Source organism: Triticum dicoccoides, chromosome 3B (assembly GCF_002162155.2).
Source record: "Triticum dicoccoides isolate Atlit2015 ecotype Zavitan chromosome 3B, WEW_v2.0, whole genome shotgun sequence".
Classification (NCBI taxonomy): Eukaryota; Viridiplantae; Streptophyta; class Magnoliopsida; order Poales; family Poaceae; genus Triticum; species Triticum dicoccoides.
Window position 1 is genome coordinate 105,807,958 of NC_041385.1, and position 16,330 is coordinate 105,824,287.

The following is a 16,330-nucleotide window of genomic DNA, read 5'->3' on the forward strand; positions in this document are numbered from 1 at the left end:
CATGCAACTGCCCAATCACCGCACCCCCACTGCCAGCGACTGCCAACCAGAGGTCTCACGACTTCGAATGCCCATCGACCATTAATTTATTACCATTTCTATCCTTCATATACGCGCTGATGGGTCGGCCCTATGGTAATGTGTGATGCGAATGTGGACCATTTGACTGGTCAATTGACCGTGTCATCAACAAATTACGGAGCTGTATGGTGAGCCAGGGACCATATAATCACCCTAAAATTTATTTTATTAACATAGTACAGACAGAAACTACTATTTCTTTCTTTCATATACGCGCTGACAGGTGGGCCCCATGGTTACGCGCCCCGATGGTGCAACACTAGTTGCGCCACGTGGAACGTTTGACTGGTCAATTGATTGTGTCATCAACAAAATATAGAGTTGTACGGGTGAGCTATTGACCGTATAATCACGACATGTATTTTTTCAACATGGTACATACGCAAGGGCTCATATATACACGCAAGCAGTCACCGCTATAAGCGCACACACGTAGACCCTACTCCTATGAGCATCTTCGAGAGAGTGAGCCAACATATGATCTTGAGATTTTACGAAGTCGCCGTAGGTGCCTCATAGGCGAGTGGAACGTCTCCTCCCACTAAACGCACATCGCCGGAAAATACTGAAATTAACCCAGGATAAATGCGAGCACCGGGACTTTAACCCTGGTGGGCTCGAGAAACCACTGTCCTCCTAACCATCCAACCACAGGTTGGTTAGCACCACCAAATGTATGTGGTGACCGTGATGAGCTTATTCTGAAGTCCAGTGACCATCTCGTGCTTTCGCTTCAAATACAATGACCATAAGTGTCATCAACAAAATACAGAGCACACATCAAATACAAAGTCCGTCAGTGTCATCAACAAAATACGGTGATGTATCGTGAGCTAGATACCGTATGATCACCACGAGAATGTATACGGTGACCGTAATGAGCATATTCTGAAGTCCAGTGACTGTATAGTGCTTTCGCTAGAAATACAGTGACCGTCACGCGTGAATGTGTCATGGGCATGCATACTTGTAGGATCGAAAGTATGTCTAGAGGGGGGGTGATTAGACTACTTGAACAAATAAAAATCTAGCCTTTTCCCAATTTTAAGTCGCAGATTTTAGCAACTTTACACAAGTCAAGCAATCAACCTACAAATGCAATTCTAAGAGTATAGCAGCAGAATGTAAAACATTGCACATGAAGGTAAAGGGAGGAGTTTAGAGGGAGCAAACGCAATTGTAGACACGGAGATTTTTGGCGTGGTTCCGATAGGTGGTGCTATCATACATCCACGTTGATGGAGACTTCAACCCATGAAGGGTAACGGCTGCACTAGTCCACGGAGAGCTCCACCCATGAAGCGTCCACGAAGAAGCAACCTTGTCTATCCCATCACGGCCATCGCCCACGAAGGACTTGCCTCAGTAGGGTAGATATTCACGAACTAGGCGATCTCCTTGCCCGTACGAACTCCTGGGTTCAACTCCACAATCTTGATGGAGGCTCCCAAGTGACACCTAACCAATCTAGGAGACACCACTCTCCAAAAGGTAATAGATGGTGTGTTGATGATGAACTCCTTGCTCTTGTGCTTCAAATGATAGTCTCCCCAACACTCATCTCTCTCTCATAGGATTGGATTTGGTGGAAAGATGATTTGAGTGGAAAGCAACTTGGGGAAGGCTAGATATCAAGATTTATGTGGTTGGCAGGGAATATCTTGACCTTAACACATGAGTAGGTGGTTCTCTATCAGAAAATGAATGCTGGAAGTGTAGGCATGTTCTGATGGCTTTCTCCATGAATTAAGAAAGGGTGGAGGGTTATATATAGCCTCCACACAAAATATAACTATTACACACAATTTACCAAACTCGATGAGACCGAATTAGAAAACATGGTCAGACCGATTTAGTTCATAATGTGACCGTTAGGCATTTCGGTGGGACTAACATGTCAACTCGGTGGGACCGATTTCTTTAGGGTTAGGGCATAACGTAATCTCGGTGATACCAGTTACACAAACTTTGAGGGACCGACTTTGTCAATAAGCTAACCAGAGAGTTGGTCAGGCAAACTTGGAGGGACTGATTCGCTCATCTCGGTGAGACCGAAACTTTACAAAGAGGAAACAGAGAGTTTGCATTGCGAACTCGGTGGGACCGATCGCTCATCTCGGTTAGATTGAAACTTTAGAAGGGAAACAGAGAGTTTGCAATCCCATCTCGGTGAGATCGAGATCCCTATTGGTGAGACCGAAGTGACTAGGGTTTGTGGCAATGGCTATGTCAAATGAACTCGGTGGCGCCGGATAGATCAAATCGGTGGGGCCGAGTTTGACTTTTTGTTTGGGACATATGTGGATATGAGAAAGTGATTGAGGGTTTTTGAGCATATCACTAAGCACTTTGAGCAAGTAATCCATTAAGCAACACCTCATCCCCTTATAATAGTATTGGCTTTTCCTATGGACTCAATGTGATCTTGGATCACTAAAAGTAAAATGTAGAGTCTTGAGCTTTAGAGCTTGAGCGAATCCTTTGTCCTTAGCGTTTTGAGGGGTCCACCTCCCTAATCCATGCCATGCCAATCATTGAACTTTCCTGAAATATTCATCTTGAAATAGCATTAGTTCAATGAGCTATATGTTGTTGATAATTACCAGAACCACCCAGGATAGTTGCACTTTCAATCTCCCCCTTTTTGGTAATTGATGACAACATATAGATCAAAGCTTCGACAAATGATAATGAGATTGAAATACATCGTCGCTTTGAGAAGTATGTGATAATCAAGAGCTCCCCCTAAATTTGTGCATTATTTAATATTTTCTTTTGAATGCAAATGCACAATCGATTAGTATGATGGGTTACTCTTCCATGTCACATAAATCTTGGTGGAGCGCTCAAAATGATAGCAAATAAAAGCATGCACCCATCACCAAGCAAAGTGAATGATCATATATGGATATAAGAGATAATGTCATCCAAGCAAACATTAAGGTAACATATGATCAAACACATGATCTTACAAGTATCTCACACAAGGACATAAGGTATCAAACTAGCACACAATAAAGTTCAGCCAAACAAATAGCAAGATACAAAAAACAACACTCTCTCTCGAAGCCTATGATATATATATATATATACATTTCTCCCCCTTTGGCAACAAGTTACCAAAAACTTCAAATATGCATAGTGTTATGCATCTCTTAGGCTTTGTCTTCAGGAGGTGGTGTAGAGAGAACTCAAAGGATGAAGGAATCAGTCGATGTAGCTGGAGCTGGTGGAGTGGCTGCTGGAGGTGGCACTGAGGTTGTAGCTGCTGGTGCTGATGTGGTAGCTCTAGTATCTGGTACTGACACTACAGCTGACCTCCGACCACTTCGCACTCTATTAAATGCATCTGTAGTTGCCTTCCCTTTCTTCTCATCTACTTCCTCCTGGATCTGCTCAACTGCTATCTGCATCTCAATCACTTTCAGATCAAGATCATAGAATTTTTGTTCAATTATCCTCTCCAAGCTCTCCTGATTCTGAGTCAGGGTGGCCAAGCCCTTCTCAATTCTCAAAGTTGATTGGATCAGAAATCCAAGTTGATCTTGTTTGCTCTTAAAGATCACTTGAGATGCCTCTTCAGAACTTGGTACCTTTGCAACTTTTTCTGCCTTTGCCTTAGCTCTCTTCTCTTGTGCTTGCGCTGATGAAGGTTCATTCTCATCCATTACAACTGTGTTGTCTTCAAATTCTGGATAGAGAGGTAAATGCTCCTTGTCCAACAAGTAAGTGCATGTGCCCATCTTTGAGTTGATGAGCACCTGAATGTGTGGAGCATACCCACAAGACCTTTTTTGGTCAGCAGCTGTCCTCATGATTGTCTCTACAATCAGACTCATGACCTTGAATTTTTGAGGAACATCAAAAATGTGCACCAAGTTGATTGAATGTCCTCTTATCTTCCTATGATCTCCGGATTTGGGCAACAAACTATGTCTTAAGATGGTGTTGATAGTAGGCAGACCAGACAACAAATACTTCACTGAGCCCAACTTATGAGTTTCCACGGCTTCATTAGGAATTTACTTATACATACTTGCCATGGAGTTGTGGTCTTTCTTCTTCTTGGCATACACATCCAAATCATCCTCATGGTCTTCTGGAGCATTGATCAATTTTTCCCATTATTCAACAGTTGACTGGTACCTTGTACCTTCAGACATCCACAATAACCTTCCATCTGGATAGAAATGAGCAGTGGAGTAGAATTGCATGATTAGCTCATCATTCCATTTGGTGAGCTTCTGTCCAACAAACTTGTCAACTCCACAAGATTTTAAGCTGTCATATACACCTGGAAAGTGATCTTCATTATCTTTGATATACTCCCAATCAACCCATGTCATATCACAGACAATTGGCTTCTTGTCAAGTAGAATGGTCTCATAGAAATCTTTTTGTTCTTTGGTGTGGAACCTATAGTACACAACAGTTCTCCTTCTCACAGCATATGGATCAGACTATCTCCAAATTCTCAATCATGCATCCTTTATGATGTTCATGTCCTCTGCTACAGGATCAGTGTCATTGTGGTCTAGAATCTTTGGTTTAAGTTTTCTGAGCACTTGGGCTTCAGCATCTTCTTCTTCATCCATCTTAGGCACCGGGGCCTTATTCTTATCCTCAGCAGGAATGTTTCTGGTGCTTCTCTTGGGTGCAGACTTGGTGGCTTGAGCAGTAGCTTTGGGAGCAGGTTTGGGCTTAGAAGCAGCAACCCCTGACTTGATTGCATCTCACATAAGCTTTTGTGACTTGGGTGCTGGTGCAGCATCCTCTTCCTCTTCCTCTTCAGATGGATCTCTCATCATGGAGGTCTTGTCAATGACTCTGGCAATGGTCTTCCTCTTCTTGCCATCTCCTGTCTCTTTGGGTTCAAGAGTGAATTCCATGGTTTCTCCTGTTGGAACTTTCCTTGGCTTTGACATCGGGACTCTCCTTGCTGGTGCCTTCTTGTGCATACCAGGCTTTGTTGCAGCAGCAGTGCCATACTCTTTCTTAAGCACTTTCTTCTTTGAGGTGGCATCATCCTCAACAGCCACATAATCCTCGTCCTTAGAATCTAAGGTTCTCTTCTTCCTTGCCCCGGTGGCTGCCTTTGGCAAGTTACTTGGTGTGCCCCTGCTACCCTCACCATAGCTGCTTGAGGGACTAGTGCCCTCACTCATTTGCATTTGCTCTTCAGATTTATTCTGGCCATCACTCTGGTCAGACATCTTGGCAGGCAAACTAACAGCAAACTCTGTGCATAAATATAGATGAAGTAGAGTAGATGAGAATCACAAAGTGTAGAGACTTATGCAAAACAAATGAGTCAAAAACTTAGTTTTAGTTCTCTACTAAAATGATTTCGGAGCTACCGAATTGATAAACTCGGTGATACTGAAGCAACATTTGGAACCTAAACTAGTGAACTCGGTCAGACCGAGCCACAGTTTGGTGGCACCGAGATTGCTAGGGTTTCACAGAGAATTGAACTCGGTCACACCGATTTCTAATTTTTGGTTAGACCGACAAGCCCATGTGCAATGGCCTAAGCCAAATTGGTGAGACTGATTTCTACAATTCAGTCGGTCCGAGATGAGTTCAGCGGAGACCTAACCCTAAACTTTTGAATCAAACTTAACCTAAAGGAAGTTTTCTCTGGATAGATTGATTTCACACGTGGCAAGAATCAAGACATTGACCTCATGCTTAGAATCAGAGGTAAAAAGAGCACAAGGGGTCAAACTCATACCCTAGTTCGGTGGGAGTTTGCTACGGTGGCAACGGCGGAGCAGATTCCCATTGACGGTGACAGAAACTAGCGGCGGGAGGTCGCTGGCGGCAAGGAGACGATCCGGAGACCCGAGGAGGCGGAGCAGATATATATATATATATATATATATATATATATATTTGTGCGTGTGTGTGTGTATCCCGACCCGGTCGGTGTGACCAAGTGGAACTACTCGGTGGTACCGAGATGTAGAATCGCAAGCGGTTACTGCAACTCGGTGTGACCAAAGTGTTCAAATCGGTTGCACAGAGATGAAAACCTAGATCAACTTAGTGAACTCGGTGTGACTGAAATTGATGACTCGATCATACCAAAATGCAGAAAGAGGTTTGGAAGTTTAAGTCTATGACGAATCGGGGACTCCGAGTGCTCGTCACACAGAGTGGTTCAAATCTGACTTGATCAAACTTTGTGATGTAGCATGAATAGAGTTTGAGACGAGAAAAGCAAAGATAGCTAGAGAAGGTTCTTAGGCATTCTTGTCCATCCACTTTGGCAAACGAGAAAGATCCAAACAAACAAAGCAACAAGTGGATATCCTCGAATGAGTAAAATATGCAATCAACATGCTCACACAATAAAATGGCAAATGAAATATGTGGCAAAGCATGAACAAACACTCTTGCATCTATCAGCAATTTGCGATGACTAGGTCATCTATATATGAGTATATTGACTTAGGAGTCAACTGAGAACATTTGATCATAGGTCATACTCATCGTTTAAGCACAAGTGGGGTTACCACTTTTACATAAAGCATTGTTGTGTTCACAACATTAGAGTTTCTTTAGCTCAATTCTTAGAGTAAAGCTCCCCCTAGATGTGATATCCCCCCTAAGAGGGATGAACTAACCTTGGGTTTTGTCGATGATGACTTGATGTAGGTGTTGAATATGTGGACGCTCAATGTTGATGTACATCATTCGGAGCAATCCATTGGAGTGAGTTGCACTTTCAATACCTACACGGGTTAGTCCCACAAGGAACAAGCGAGAAAATCCATAGACATAGAGTGATGTACACACAAGATGATGTCCATGAAAGCATTAGTTTACCTTGTCCCCTTGTCTTACCAACAAGAGGGTTTGTGACTCCTTGAACTAGTGCAAGATATGGAAGTTGTTTGCACTTGTTCTTGCCAAAATGATATGAGTGAAGTGTGTTGGCAGAGTGACCCTCAAGAACTCTCTAGTTCTTATTCTTTGGAATCCACGTCATCTTGATGGGAATCCTTGGGGTTGTAGTCGTACTTGATGAAGTAGAACTTGATGTAGTCTTGGGAACCCACTTGACCAAGGCCTTGGGAGCTTCTTCAAGTGCATCAATCTCCTCTTGAAGCTTGTCCTTGCCTTTTTGCTTGTGGTCTTGTGGTGGAAGATCATCTTGAGCTTGGAAATAAGTAGGATCATACTTCTCTTGTCGAGGAACAAAATTTGTCTTGGGGTATTGATCTTCTTCCCACTCAACTCGATTAACATTGAACTTTCGTTCAAAACCAACACCTTGGTTCTTCCGACGCCTTCCTTGCTGGCGTACAATTTCCTCAAATTGCTTACTTCTGGCAAGGCTTCTTGTAAACAACTTTCTCTATAATTCCCTTCAATAAGCTATTTTCTTGCTCAAGTGTAACTTGGCTAAGAGAATCATTAGTGGAATCAAGAGAACTACTAGAAGCAACAACATTTGATTTAGCATGATTATTGTTACTACTAGAGGTAGAATCTTTCTTACTTTTGTTACTAGATATAACTTGTGGCATGTAAGTAGACAAGAGTAAATGCTTGGCAATGTAAGAAGAACTTTTCTTGCGAAGATCATCATTGATTGCCTTTAAAAACTCATGCTCTTGCTCAAGGTTGAGCTTTTCAAAGCGTAACTTTTCATGAGTCTTTAAAAGTACTCAATGATCTTCCAAGGTAGTTTCATGAGCTAACTTAAGAGTATTTAGTTCCTTAGTTAGACACTCAATCTCCTTCTTATCATTGTCATTCGTTTTATCTTGATTAGCATGATTAATAGCAAATTCATCATAGTTTTCATGACTAGAGTTGTCAACAAGTAAATCATCATCACCTAGCAAATCATCTTCATCACTATTGAAATCAACATACTCGTGGTGTGATACCTTTGGGCCTTTATCCATGAAGCATCTTCCAATTCCTTCATTCAGTGAGTCAAATATGTCATAGGATTTGGTTGACACGAGTGCTTGACTGGCAACACCTTCATCTTGAGTATATTTGGAGTCGGAGTGATAACTTCTTTCGAAGTGATAGTCGGAATTGGAGCCGGATACCCATTCACCAACATGAGCTTGATGTCTTCGTTTTGTGTAGCTCTTTGATGATTTGTCCTTCCTTTCCGAATCCTTGCTTCTCCGGGAGGTTCTTCGTTCATAACGATCATCTCTACTCCTTCTCTCTCTTGGTGGTGATTCTTCTCTTCTACTTCTTCTTTTAGGTGAATCTTCTCTTCTTTTGTAGGGAGCCGTAAACTCATTGGAGTAGTGTCCATGTGTTCCACAATTGTGGCAATTACATTCACAAGTCGAAGATCTTTTGTCATTGTAGGACCTTGACTTCGAACTTCTTTCCTTGCTTCTACCCTTGTAGAACTTGTTGAAGTTCTTCGCCATTAGGCTCAATTCTTCATTGAATGTTTTTTTCTCACTTGATGATGTAGGAGCATCTCATGAGGCTTTGTAAGCACCACTTGACTTGCTGTGAAGCTCTTCTTTATCCTTGAGTGACATCTCATGAGCAACAATTCTTCCAATGACTTCTGTTGGCTTGAGATCTTTGTAATTGGGCATCATTTGGATCAATGTGCACAAAGTATCATATTTTCCATCCAAGGCTCTTAGGATCTTCTTGATGATGAATCTATCGGCCATCTCTTCACTTCCTAAGCCGGCAATCTCATTTGTGATGAGAGCAAGCCTAGAGTACATTTCAGCGACACCTTCACATCCTTCATTTTGAACTTGTCAAGCTGACTTTGAAGCACATCCAATTTGGGTTCCTTGATGGAGTCAGTACCTTCGTGCATATCAATCAAAGTATCCCAAATTTCCTTTGCATTCTCAAGATGGCTGATTTTGTTGAATTCTTCGAGGCACAGTCTGTTGAAGAGAATATCGCAAGCTTGAGCATTGTATTGAAGCATCTTCAACTCTTCCGCAGTAGCTTCACGGTTCGGTTCTCTCCCATCAAAGAATTCACATTGCAAGCCAATACACACAATAGCCCAAACGGCGGGGTTATGTCCAATAATATGCATTTTCATCTTATGCTTACAACTAGCAAAATTAGTACCATCAAAGTAATGACCTCTACGGTGGTAATTTCCTTCGCTCGATGCCATACTCTCCTAGGTTGTGAAACCAAGGCTATGATCAGCAAAAGCTATTGAAATCAAGGAAAATGGAGACCGGAGCTATGATACCACTTGTAGGATCGAAAGTATGTCTAGAGGGGGGTGATTAGACTACTTGACCAAATAAAAATCTAGCCTTTTCCCAATTTTAAGTCTTGGCAGATTTTAGCAACTTTACACAAGTCAAGCAATCAACCTACACATGCAATTCTAAGAGTCTAGCAGCGGAAAGTAAAACATTGCACATGAAGGTAAAGGGAGGAGTTTAGAGGGAGAAAATGCAATTGTAGACATAGAGATTTTTGGCGTGGTTCCGATAGGTGGTGTTATCGTACATCCACGTTGATGGAGACTTCAACCCACGAAGGGTAAAGGCTGCAAGAGTCCACGGAGGGCTCCACCCACGAACGGTCCACGAAGAAGCAACCTTGTCTATCCCATCATGGCCATCACCCACGAATGACTTGCCTCACTAGGGTAGATCTTCACGAAGTAGGCGATCTCCTTTCCCGTACAAACTCCTTGGTTCAACTCCACAATCTTGACGAAGGCTCCCAAGTGACACCTAACCAATCTAGGAGACACCACTCTCCAAAAGGTAATAGATGGTGTGTTGATGATGAACTCCTTGCTCTTGTGCTTCAAATGATAGTCTCCCCAACACTCAACTCTCTCTCATAGGATTGGATTTGGTGGAAAGATGATTTGAGTGGAAGGCAACTTGGGGAAGGCTGGAGATCAAAATTTATGTTGTTGGAATGGAATATCTTGACCTCAACACATGAGTAGGTGGTTCTCTCTTAGAAAATGAATGCTGGAAGTGTAGGCACGTTCTGATGGCTTTCTCCGTGAATGACCAAATGGTGGAGGGGTATATATAGCCTCCACACAAAATCAAACCGTTAAACACAATTTATCAAACTCGGTGAGACCGAATCAGAAAACTTGATCAGACCGATTTAATTCATAATGTTAATATTAGGCATTTCGGTGGGACCGACATGTCAACTTGGTGGGACCGATATCTTTAGGGTTAGGGCATAACGTAATCTTGGTGAGACCGATTACACAAACTCGGTGGGACCGACTTTGGTAATAAGCTAAACAGAGAGTTGGTCAGGCAAACTCGGTGGGACCGATTCGCTCATCTCGGTGAGACCGAAACGTTATGAAGGGGAAACAGAGAGTTTGCATTGCGGACTCAGTGGGACCGATCACTCATCTCAGTTAGACCGAAATGTTATGAATGGAAACAGAGAGTTTGCAATCCCATCTCGGTGAGACCGAGATCCCTATCAGTGAGACCGAAGTGACTAGGGTTTCTCGTAGTGGCTATGTCAAATGAATTCGGTGGCGCCGGATAGATCAAATCGGCGGGGCGAGTTTGACTTTTAGTTTGGGACATGTTTTGATATGAGAAAGTGGTTGAGGGTTTTTGAGCATATCACTAAGCACTTTGAGCAAGCAAGCCATTAAGCAACACCTCTTCCCCTTTTAATAGTATTGGATTTTCCTATGTACTCAATGTGATCTTGGATCACTAAAAGTAAAATGTAGAGTCTTGAGCTTTAGAGTTTGAGCCAATCCTTTGTCCTTAGAATTTTAAGGGGTCCACATTCCTAATCCATGCCATGCCAATCATTGAACTATCCTGAAATATTCATCTTGAAATAGCATTAGTTCAATGAGCTATATGTTGTTGATAATTACCAAAACCACCCAGGGATAGTTGTGCTTTCAATACTTTTTGAGGGCCAAGAGATAGTTTGTGTGCATATGTTAAAGTGGTGTAGAAAGAGGGGGTGTCTGGTGGAGACAAGGAGAGATATGCCCTTCGTTTCGCTTTCCAGTGACTAATATTTTAGGAGAAAATATAAACATTCACAATGCAAAACAAATATTTTTGGATGCACCATGCAATTAACTTTCATGTATAACATTGTACTATTGTATATGCTTATTTTCTTAGTGGCTGATTGCGTGTGTGGTGTGGTGGGCACATAATTTCTAGTTGTGGTGGGCACATTATTTCTAGTTGTGGTGGGTCAACATGAAGACTCATGGGTCGGTTCCATCCTGCGCCACATAGGTTCGACCGAGACGCATTATACAAAGACCCATGTGGAGGACTCGACATACAACACGAAGCTACCAGAGTCTTGGAGGAATCTATCCCCACTGGTGATAAGGCGACTATATATGATTTGTAACCCTAGGCCCCGAGTATGTTATAGAAGCTTGGGGGCTAGTTCGTCGATAGTATACACACACGCACAATGCTTGGTATTCACGTGTACTTTGTACACACCCCTATCACTAATATGAAGTACCAAGAGTAGGCTTTTTCCTCAACTGCAAGGTTCCAAACTAGGGTAAAACTTTGCCTCCTATTACCATCCAGCCTAAAAGTCGGGGATATCCTACTGAATGGTCTGATGGAATCATATCTGCCACCTACTAAGAGAGAGGTGTGTCTAAGGGGGGGGGTAGGGGCAATGTGTGCGAGAGAGGCCTAAAGATAATGTGCGTGCGGGAGACACGTAGGCACATATATGTGCGTATAGAGGGCTAGTAGAGACCGTGCGTGTGTATATATGCATGTGAGAGAAATAGTGTTTTCCAACTGAGATTAGTGAAAAGAGTGGTACATAGTAGTCAGAAAGAGAGAGAGAGAGAGAGAGAGAGAGAGAGAGAGAGAGAGAGAGAGAGAGCTTGTGCGTGAGACACCCCGACACCCCGGGAGAGATTGTGAGCATGTGTGAAAAAGAAATGCCGATGCATATAAAGTGTGTGAACTTATGTGTTAGATAGAGAGAGATATAGCGCGTTTGTGAGAACGGGCCGAGGCATAGTGCATCTATGTGTAAAAGGAAGTTCTACGCATTAAATTAAAATATAAATGTCATTATTATTTTTGGATGAGATCATGAATTTTGCAAATTGCGTATGAACGAAAATCGGTCTATCGGACACCCATACTCTACCGAATTCTAGCGTGTGCATGTGTTTATTTCATATTATCGATCCATAGAGTGGGAGCGGTTTGAAATATAGGCAATGCATTGCTTTTGCAATTCATATATAAACATTAATTAGTGCACTCCATGTTTTTAGTGTGAAGCACTTTATACATTTGTCACTTACATGGATACATTCCAAATTGCTAGCTACGAAATAGAATACATGTTGAATTCAACATAAAGGGGGTTCCGAAGATTCGAATTCATAGGAAGTGCATTCATCTATTTGAACCCGAGATAATGGTATTTGTAAATCAGATCTGAAAGGGGCAATCAATCTTTGTTGTGCGTTTGAACATGCTATATATTCATACACATGTCTAACTATTTTTTTGCAACCATGGAGATTATATCTGGAACCATGCATGAACTCAGGTAAGTTGTGTGTATTTTAATATATACTCGTGTACAACGTATATTCAAATGTACCCCTCCCATTCCAAATAAATATAGCTTTAGGATTTTCAGGAGTAAAGATTTGTGAAGTTTGACAAATCCTGAAAGTTCAATTCAAGAGAACCGAAGTTGTTAATGCTTCTGCTCCCAAATATTGAACGAAGCACCAAATAAGCCTCTGGTCACCCGAAACCGCGTGAGACTAATGTTCGGTGGTAGGAAATTACTGTCCTGACTCTGGCCCGTGTAGCCTATCCGTCCGATGTTCAAAGGTCTAAACCGGGGTAGGTTTGTAACTTCACCATGATGCCAGTCTCAACTGCCTCCGAGAAGCATTCACACGCCGTGGGCGCCTAAACACCCATGCGCTTGGCCGAAATCTATCCCGCCCACCATTTGGGACACCTTACTATCCTACCCCAACCCGCAATATGTCCGAAATTTTAGATGGGGCAAAATTTGTAACTTTCCCCAAATTTCAAACAAGCGCGTCCCAAACCGAAACATTGTTCCCCTTAGTTCCCCCTCCCTCCCTTTCCCCATCCATACTCCATGGGCGCCAAAACGCGCTCTCCACCAGCCGCAAAACCCAAGCCTCCCCTGTCCTCCACCCCATAGCGCCCAATCCACCGCCGCCCTCCTCCGTCATGCCGGAGCCGGTACCCCGACATCATCGTCCAACTCAAGTGCAACCGCAACACCCTCAAGGACTTAGCAGCTGAAGCCGAGGCAGAGCTGCCTCCACGCTGCGTCTTGAGCTTGCGTTGGTTTTCCTTGAAGAGGAAAGGGTGATGCAGCAGTAGTAGCGTAAGTATTCCCCTTAGTTTTTGAGAACCAAGGTATCAATCCAGTAGGAGGCTCCTAACAAGTCCCACGCACCTACACAAACAAACAAAGAACTCGCAACCAATCCAATAAATGGGTTGTCAATCCCTTCACGGCCACCTGCGAAAGTGAGATCTAATAGAGATAATATGATAAGATAAATATATTTTTGGTATTTTATAATATAGATGCAAAAAGTAAAGATGCAAATAAAAGTAGATTGGAAGCAAATATGATAAGAGATAGACCCGGGGGCCATAGGTTTCACTAGAGGCTTCTCTCAAGATAGCATAAGTATTATGGTGGGTGAACAAATTACTGTCGAGCAATTGATAGAAAAGTGAATAATTATGAGATTATCTAGGCATGATCATATATATAGGCATCACGTCCGCAACAAGTAGACAGACTCCTGCCTCCATCTACTACAATTACTCCACACATCGACCGCTATCCAGCGTGCATCTAGAGTATTAAGTTCATAAGAACAGAGTAATGCATTAAGCAGGATGACATGATGTAGAGGGATAAACTCAAGCAATATGATATAAACCCCATCTTTTTATCCTCGCTGGCAACAATACAATACGTGTCTTGCAACTCTTTCTGTCACTGGGTAAGAACACCGCAAGATTGAACCCAAAGCTAAGCACTTCTCCCATGGCAAGAAAAACCAATCTAGTAGGCCAAACCAAACCGATAATTCGAAGAGACATGCAAAGATAACTCAATCATATAAAAGAATTCAGAGAAGATTCAATTATTATCCATAGATAAACTTGATCATAAACCCACAATTCATCGGATCTCGACAAACACACCGCAAAAATAGATTACATCGAATAGATCTCCACAAGAGAGGGGGAGAACATTGTATTGAGATCCAAAACGAGAGAAGAAGCCATCTAGCTAATAACTATGGACCCGAAGGTCTATGGTAAACTACTCACAACTCATCGGAAGGGCTATGGTGTTGATGTAGAAGCCCTCCGTGGTCGAATCCCCCTCCGACAGAACACCGGCGACAGTTCCAAGATGGGATCTCGCGGATACAGAAGGTTATGGTGGCGGAAATATTTCTTTGGTGGCTCCCTAGATGTTTTCAGGGTATGCAGACTTATATAGGAGGAAGAAGTACGTCGGTGGCCGACCGAGGGGCCCACGAGACAGGGGGCGCGCCCTATAGGGGGGGGGGGCTACCCTCACGTGGCCGCCTTGGCTGCTTCTTGACTTGCACTCCAAGTCCTCTGGACCACGTTCGGTCCAAAAATCACGCTTCCGAAGGTTTCATTCTGTTTGGACTCCGTTTGATATTCCTTTTCTTCGAAATACTGAAATAGGCAAAAAAACAGCAATGCGGGCTGGGCCTCCGGTTAGTAGGTTAGTCCCAAAAATGATAATAATGTGTAAAATAAAGCCCATAAACATCCCAAACAGGTAATATAATAGCATGGAACAATCAAAAATTATAGATACGTTGGAGACGTATCAAGCATCCCCAAGCTTAATTCCTGCTCGTCCTCGAGTAGGTAATGATAAAAACAGAATTTTTGATGTGGAATGCCACCTAGCATAATTCTCAATGTAATTTTCTTTATTGTGGCATGAATGTTCAGATCCAAATGATTCAAGATAAAAGCTTATAGAACATAAAAATAATAATGCTTCAAAGCATACTAACAAATAATCATGTCCTATCAAAATAACATAGCCAAAGAAAGCTTATCCCTACAAAATCATATAGTTAGGCCAAGCTTCATTTTCATTACACAAAATACTCCCATCATGCACAACCCCGATGACGAGCCGAGCAATTGGTTCATACTTTTTAATGTGCTTCAGCTTTTTCAACTCTTATGCAATACATGAGCGCAAGCCATGGACATAGCACTATGGTGGTCTATTGTGGTGGTTGTGAGGACAAAAAGTGGGAGAAGATAGTCTCACATCAACTAGGCGTATCAACGGGCTATGGAGATGCCCATCAATAGATATCAATGTGAGTGAGCAGGGATTGCCATGCAACGGATGCACTAGAGCTATAAATATATGAAAGCTCAACAAAAGAAACTAAGTGGGTGTGCATCCAACTTGCTTGCTCACGAAGACCTAGGACATTTTGAGGAAGCCCGTCATTGGAATATACAAGCCAAGTTCTATAATGAAAAATTCCCACTAGTATATGAAAGTGACAACATATGAGACTCTCTATCATGAAGATCATGGTGCTACTTTTGAAGCACAAGTGTGGAAAAAGAGATATTAGCAATTGTCCCTTCTCTCTTTTTCTCTCATTCCTTTTTTTTCTTTTTTTCTTTTTCTTCTTTTTTTCTTTTCTTTTCTTTTATTTTTTTGTGGGCTTCTTTGGCCTCTTTTATTTTTATAAAGTCCGAAGTCCCATCCTGATGTCACACCCTAGCTAGTTCATGCATTAGAGTGTTGCATCATGTCTATTTTTCTCAACAGAAACTTGAAATGGGGATGACAGAACCCCCAGCCCCCTCTCAAACCAACTAGGGTTTACTAAAAATATTTTCAATGAACCTGAAATGCCCTTCTAAAATGTCCATCATTTTTGCCTTGGTTCAGAACCTCTGCCAAAAGTGCTGCACAATTTTCTAGGTCATCCTAAGGTCTTTGAATTAAATCATAAGTATTTGAGTTTGGGCATTTAAATTATATAAATTATTTTAAATGCTCAAATAATCCCAAACTAAAATGTTCCATGCTGGATATATTCCAGTTAGTGGCCATGAGCAGTTTGGTGAATTTTGGAGTTGTTTAGGTATTTTTAGAAAGTCCACAAAGTTACAGAATAAATAAAAAAGAGAAATAAAAGAGAGAGAGAGGGAACTAA